This window comes from Tasmannia lanceolata, unplaced genomic scaffold, assembly GCF_043159265.1.
Source record: "Tasmannia lanceolata isolate RefF3 unplaced genomic scaffold, GAP_Taslan_0.1 ptg000012l, whole genome shotgun sequence".
NCBI classification, from domain to species: Eukaryota; Viridiplantae; Streptophyta; class Magnoliopsida; order Canellales; family Winteraceae; genus Tasmannia; species Tasmannia lanceolata.
The window spans coordinates 26917972-26926054 of NW_027518689.1; positions in this window are offsets into that span (position 1 = coordinate 26917972).

Consider the following 8083-nt stretch of genomic DNA (forward strand, 5'->3'; position numbering starts at 1 on the left):
CGTTTTACACACAAGGTGTCCAGGTGTTGAGATACTACTGGTGTGGTAGCACTAGAAGGCGGGTATAGCCCTCACGACTCCTACTTATAGTATCTCTCCGAGAGTAACCTGATAGTATATCCACAGCAGAAAAGTAACCACAAAACATATAATATATGCAAGGGATGAAAGTGAGTGTGTGAGCCCTTGTTTTATTTTGTATCTATTTGGTGCCCCTGGATTATAAGCGATTAAATTCCCATTTATAATGATTTTGGCCCAAATTTCTTCAAAATTAGTAAAAAATGGCATTTTAACAGAGTTAGGCAATATCTCGAAAGAGAATCCCCAGCAGAGTTGCTAGCCTGTGGACCCCGATCCGAGAGAGGCGGGGGGACGAGCCCCACACGAACTCATGATCATCCATGTGAATGGAGAGCTCTACCAAGGAACTCTCGAAAGAAGTGCCTCTCACAGCATGAGTGGCGATAAAAGGTGAGATACCTCTCGATTCGGGGACTAGCCCAGATTCGTGGCGTACCTTAAACAAAGAAGAGTCGCCATCCAAGGAAGTGGGCCCTGGATCCCATACTATGCTCTGTTGCAACGGATAACCAGAGATATAAAAGAAGGTTCGTGCCTGGTTACGAATTTGGAAGGTCTGAAGAGCACCTCATCTGCCCAAGTGCAAACACCTGGTCTCTTATGCCATTTACTTATTGATTTTGAAGAGTTTTAGGCGAGAGTCATGTGAAATGGGAACACATATCTCCGAGAAGACGTCTACGTAATCATGCATGTCTCGGAGGAATAATAAGCACACATAAAAGAAATGAAATAAGTGTCGCCTAAGAATATCTAAGTTATGAGTGTCATACCTAATTGGTGTCTGAGTTCTGGTGTGCAAACACATGCATGCTACATCTAAAGGTATATGATCTGTACATGAAAGTAAGAAAACACAGCAAAACACACAACACAAATCAATTCTATACATAACTGGACAAGACAAATCCTAAAACTCTAATGCAATACTTGACTCGGACCAAGATGGCCGTCCATCCCAGCTGCTCTACGTATCCCGGCCTCGGGAAGAATCGGAGTCAACATAGTTCGATGACCTATTCTAAACTACAATGCCTAACCATCTAGAACCGCTATCCTAGACTCGATCCACTAGACTCGACTGATTTTTAAGCTTTTTTGTACGATTACTTAAATTCAAGTGAATTGTAATTTTTAGGACTCTCTATATGTCATAACTAATGCAAGTTGGTTAGCCTTAAGCTAATGCAGGTGGGCCCTATACCCTATGTGTATCTAGGCTGTGCATTCTAAGGAAAACCATGAGCTAACTATATGCTTCCTAGTCTAGCCATCGGTTCGACTAAATGTCTAACCATCGGTTCGACTAAATGTCTAACCGATCAACTTGAGGCCTCCTAACTCTATGGACACTCATGCGACATGACACACAATATCAATACAAATCAGGACAGCCTCCTAACTCTAAAACACCCGAAAAATCTAGGACAGACTCCTAACTCTAGGGAAGATCTTCTTGAAAAGGTTTTGAAGATTTTTTATATTTTTGGAAGGTTTAAAATGTTTATTTTGAAAGGTTTGGCTGGACTTAGGATATGAATCCCAAGCTGCATTACGTACCCTGTTGAAAGGGATCAAGCCAACGTAGTTCGGAAAAGATTTTCCTAACTACTCTCCTAATGACTCGAGATTTTTGAGATTTTTGGTTTTTCAGATGTTTTTGAGGTTTTGACACAAGAGGACAAAATCCTATCATCATAGGTTGGACAACATCCTATGCTTTGCGGGGGTATTGGACAAAATCACGACTCTGCAAGGGTTGGACAACATCCTATACCTTGCAAGAGTGGATAGAAAAAAATCACATGATTTGATGAGAGGTTGGACAGAATCCTAACTCCTATGATGATAGGACTGATTATTGAAAGACTGAAGGACTTACTCCTATGCTAAAGACTGACTCCTTAACTAAGGACAAAATCCTACGCTAATGATTCTAAGAGGAGGATGTTAATGAGACCAAGCATGTCTCCAAAAGATATAACTATAGTGACAAAGGTTAGGGATCAGAGAGATGATGTTGAGAGTGCTTTAGGCCGGAGCTCGGTATTGACGGATTCCGGCGAGAATCGCCGGGGAAAATGAAAATAGCAAAGGATCTGGCCGGATTTTGAAAGATCTATCGAAATTGAGAAATTGCCGATACCGGAATCGACGGAAATCGAGATGATGATGGCGAAATTTGCAGATCTTACCGGACAAGGAAGAAATTCACCGGGGAAGATGATAATGGCCAACGACGGAGGTGAAACAGAGTGAAGACTGGCCGGAGATGAAATGCCGACGACAATCGATCGACCAGCAGAAAAGAGATGACCAACGACCACTCTCACTCTCTGTTTGTTTCAGATTTCTTTGAAATTTTCTCTCAAAACCCTTTCCTAATCTCTCTTTTCCCTGTTCAACCCCTCTCTCAAACCCTTTCTACTCTTCCCAATCGATCTCTCTAGATCTATAATGATGAGAAATCGCTCCGAGTTCCGGCGGCCTTGCCGGTGAAAAATGGTGAAGAAACCCCTCTTTTCTACTTGTTCTCCCTCAAACCCTCTCTTGTTCTCTGAGATTTTGGGAAAATGAAAAAGCCCTGCTAACCCCAATCGATGGGCTATTTATAGGTAAAAGGAAATTGCTAATTTTAACACCTCTTTACTTTGGTAAATACACTCTTCCCATCTAGCTTCTTCTCCTTAGTTAGTTGTAGGTGGGATGTTAACACCTTTCGAAGTTGGTAATAGCACCTCTCTCATGTGATCTTTTCCTTTCTTTGGTAATATAAACACTTGAATTGGTAGTGGCACATCCATGTGCTGATAATGCACGCCCAAAAATCAGCCCCCTCCAACCTTAGCCGATCATTCCTTTTTGCAAGTAAAGGTAGGGTGTGTGCTAATATTAGCATACATTTGTTTTGGTAGATGCACCCCTTGCCCTTTTAATGGGTAATGAACGGGCTCCATTCATCTAATTCACCCCCTTCTACTTCCTTTGATTGGGGAAATGACATCAGCAGCCCTGTTTTGTTATTTGTATTCCTCCACTCAACTTCTTTGTATACGTGGGCTTTCTCGGTTTCTTTTAAAAATGAAGGCCTTCCCCCACTTCAGCTCTAACATGGCTTGTAAGAAGTGCTAAATTAGCACCCCCTTACTCCCTCCATGTACATCCACCTCAAATAAATTTCAACTACCCATTTTATACTATAAAGGGGGGGCTTGGTAAAATAAAAGGGCAAGTAAAAAGAAATGATATATTGGCTTTCTTTTCTTCCTTGGTCAGCCCTTCTTAGTGTATCATGTCAATATTTTCCTTGTACAAGAGGGTAGCCCAAGGTAAAATGGGGTCTAATGAAAACACTATGCTTGTCACATTTTCCATCCCTTTTAAACATTCGGTGCTTGATGCATGTTACATGCTCCCTATTTATTACAAAAATAATCAAAAGTAGGAGGAAGAAAAATTATGCTATACTTAACCCCTTTACATCATGGGTGCTCCCCATCCGGATGATTCACCCTCCTCTTTTTGTAATGAAGACAACTAACAGCAATAGGATCATATTTTGCTACTTGCACTACCCATCTTTGATAATTCACCCTCCTTTCCTTTCTTTAATTATCACTACCATGTGTTGGTACTTACACAACTGATCTTGTCTCTTCTTCTTTGGTAACTTATATATGGAGTTGGCATTGACACCCCCTTATTGGATATCTTACTCCCCTTTTGCACAACATTATACTACACTACAAGCAAAGCTCGCCTCATTTACCAATTTTTGTCCGATTTTTCTGAAACTTTGCAGAGGCCTGCTTGGGACTCTAAACTACTCTAGGAACAAATTTGAGACACTAGATCATTAATTTGGATGGGTTTCTAACCACACAAAGTGTATAAGGGTTCGGTCAAAATGGGGTGTCTACACATACATGCAAAAGTAAATTCAGAGTTGAATTGCAAATTTTGGTATCGTAAGGGATACCCATCTCAGAATGTGCTCTCTGCATGTGACTTCGACATGAAGTTCACTTACGTGTTAGCTAGGTGGGAGGGGTCAAAATCAGACTCACAGATCTTAGCATCCGCTTTATCGAATGCGAAACCCATTCCGTTTCCTCCAGGTGGTTAAGACTTTATTTTTTAGACCTTACCTTTAGTTTATGGTTTGAGTTATGGAACTTATACATAATTCTTCTTGCGAGTGTAGGAAAATAATGCCTTGCCGATGCTGGGTACCCATGTCTGGCTCATTTTGAAACTCTATTCGGCGGCCCAAGTTACCACCTGAACGATATCAGGGGGCGCAGACCTCGATCTCCTGAGGAGTTATACAATCAGAGGCATTCAACGGCTAGGAATGTAATTGAGCAAACTTTTGGGGTCCTGAAGAAGTGATTCACCATAATAAATTCGCCACCCATGTATCCTTTAAAACTGTAAGTGGACATTGTGTTAGCCTATTGCTGCATCCACAACCACATCAGGAGGGAGATGCCAAACAATGGGTACATTAAAGTGGTTGACCGTGAGTTGGCGGTAGCCCCTCCGGAGGAGATTCCACCACTTGTTCCTTTGCCCCTATTTTTAAGGCCGAGGATGTGAGAGCAGGAGGACTGATCCGTACATGCATTATGGATCATTTGTAGCGTGATTTTCAGGAACGCCGTGGTCGTACTTAGGATGATTTGTTATTTAGTACTACGTTTTATTATCTGTCTTTGGGTTGTAACTATGTTCACTCGCTAATACTTTGCTTTTATTACACTTTTCTTTTATTACTTTGCGTCTTTTGTTTGATGGTATGATGTTTCCTAAATAAACAATGTCACAGGTAAGATAGCGTCTACTTATGGGGTGTCCAAGGGAAAGAAAAAAAAAATCACTGGGGAGAGGATGATGATAGACTTCTTGTAGCAAGCCTAGCTAATCAGGTTGCCGAGGGCAACAAGATTGCTAACAGGTTTAAAGATTGCATTCAAAGTGGTGGCACAGGATCTTACCACTAGAATTGGAAGGGAAATCACAAAAGAACATGTTAGGAACATAATTAAGACAATGAAAACCAATTACAGGTTTGTTCACACTATCCTCTCTCGCAGCGAGATTGGTTAGGATACAATACAATGCAAAATAAGTGTTGAGGACGAAGTAAAGAATGATTATCTCCAGGTAATCTCCAATACTTTTGTGGTTGATTTTTTTTCTCTCTAATCAGTTTCTTCCCATTACTTACAATGCCTCATTTTTAATAGAGTAATCCCGGACATCTTCGGTTCTTTAACACCCGTTATCCCCTTTATGAAGAATGAAAGTATGTGTTTGGGAGGATCATGCTACAGGGGAGTTTATTGACGACAGCCACATCCCTTCCCAGGATGATCTAGGTACTTTTACTTCCAGCGAGCCAGTGGGGCTCGACGATATGGGGGACAGATTCCCCCCTGTAGCTACTCCTCCAGGTCCTCCACGACGTTCGAGATCACACCAGTCTTCCCCTGTGAGAGACACTAGCATGGGGTTCAGTGACTCATCCCCTTTGACAACATCTACTCCGGGTAGCAGCGGAAAGAGGAGGCGGGCTGGTGATGCAAAGCTTTCGCAAAATATGGATAGGTTGTCTGACAGTATCAGGTTGATGGCTGATGCCATCACATCGACTGCCGAGGTGCACGACCTCTATCATCTGAAAGAGTCAGTGATGAGCATGGAGAGTTTCTCCTACAGGGAACGGGTTAGAGCCAATTTATACCTCCATACCCATCATAAGGAAGCTGAGGTCTTCTTTTCCTTGGAGGACGAGGGACATCACGAGGTATTGATCGGTATTTTGGAGCAGTAGCATCTCCTTATATCTGGTTTTGGTCGTTCCCTGTAGCCTCTCCCTACAGGGAACGGGTTAGGGCCTATGTTATGTTTTTGGATATGGTTATAGTGGGTTATCAACCTTATTTGTGTTGTTTATGTTTGTGGTGGGAAACTCATGTTATGGTGCTTTTGATGTTGTGTTGGTTATTCAGAGTTGACAAACTTATGTTTTGTTTATTATGTTGGTGGTGAGAAACTTATGTTGTGTTGTTTATGTTGGTGGTGGGAAACTTATATTGTGTTGTTTATGTTGGTGGTGGTTTGGATCATATGTTATTGTGCTTTTGATGTAGTGTTAGTTATGTTAGTGGTGGTTTGGATCATATGTTATTATGCTTTTAATGTAGTGTTGGTTATGTTATTGGTGGGAAACTGATGTTATTGTGCTTATGATGTGGTAATCAAGGAAAGGCAGGTAGAAAAACTGATATTATTTTCTTTATATTGTTTCGAATTGCATTCCTGCAGGGTAATGGCGAAAATAAAATTTTAAGTGGTATTCAAGGGAAGGCACATAGGCGTATATGACAGTTGGCAAGACTGTCACGTTCAAGTGAACAATTTTAGTGGAGCCTGCTACCGGTCGGACGGTACTAGGAATGAGGGAGAGGTTGTCCTTCAAGCATTTATACAAGGCAATAGTGGGCCCAAACAAGATAGGATAGCAGAGACCATCAACCTTCCTTCCCAAGCCTCAACAAGTTCTTATGTGACTATGGCCACTTGTAGTTAGTTTTTCTTGTCTTGTTTATGTTTCTTTGCTTTTAATTTTTTAGGCCTCTAACTATGACAAATAGTGTAATGTGGTTTAAAATGACTATTTATGTTTATGTTTCCCACCAATGTTGAATTGGCGAGTGAACAGGTGCGAGAAACCTTTTCCTGCACAGTTTGTCGGGATTTCCTGCGCAAATGAACAGGCGCGGGAAACCTTTTTCTGCATAGTTTCTCAGGATTTCTTTTTCTTTTGCCACGTCAGATTCTCAGGAAACCTTTTCTTTTCCTTTCTCGGGAAAATAAGTGAACGGAGCCTTAAGTAATATATATATATATATATATATATATATATATATATATATATATATATATATATATATATATATATATATATTGAGAAAAGAGTTTATAGACACCAGTGTAGATAAGTTATCTACAGACTAGATTAAAATACAATGGGGGCCACATTGCTTGGGTGATCCAAAACATTCATTTGATGGGCCCTCACATAGATAGGGTGTGCCCAAAAAATCAGCTTCATAGGATCATCCTAACCCTTCGAACCGTGGAGGCAAAACAATACTTTGAAACCGTTGCCCCAGACCGTCTAATGACTGCCCTAATACTTCGATTCCTATCGTTGTGAGCAAGTATTTGTAAGAAAATCGCCACTTATTCCTCGACACAACCGTGGATTGTGTCTTCGAGCAGGGCCGTGTTTCTTAAGATATCCACAAAAGTGCGGAAGCAGTGAACATCCATACGAAGTAAATGGGCATAGTGGTTCTCTGCCTGTGTGACACGTGTAACATATTCCCTATAGGTTAGGTACCCTGATTCGTAAGGGGCTCTTGTCCTACGCTGCTGAAGGTTTCGTCTAATCCTAACTAACATTGCAGCCGCCATAGCCATAACTACCGCTGTTGCTCGAACAATCATCCTCCTCCTATTTGCTGCTTCTCGCGGCATGATGGTAGCCCTACAACACCCACAATCTCCTTTCAGACAAAACACCCAAGCTCTCAACCACCAAGACACCCAGAACCACACATTCACCATATGCACCACATAGAAAGCAATCCCAAACAACAATATAAGAAGCCCCAAACACGACATGGAATGGGGCTTATAGGGGAAGAATATACCTCAAGATCTGAAGAGTAGTAGTAGGAGTGAGAGAGGGAGGGAGAACAGAAACGTCATTCTGTGCCGGAGAAAAGAGTCTCCCAAAAAATAAGAAGAAATATGTGAGAGAAGGGTCTGCCCAAAAAATTACAAACTTCATTTGAAGAAGAAAGTGAAAAATTTGAACACTTTCAATTTCATTTGAGCTATGGAGATAATGAGAGGGACCCCATGGCTTAGACAACATGTATTCTCACATAAACCCAGAACATGAAAACCACAAATAGCATTCCCA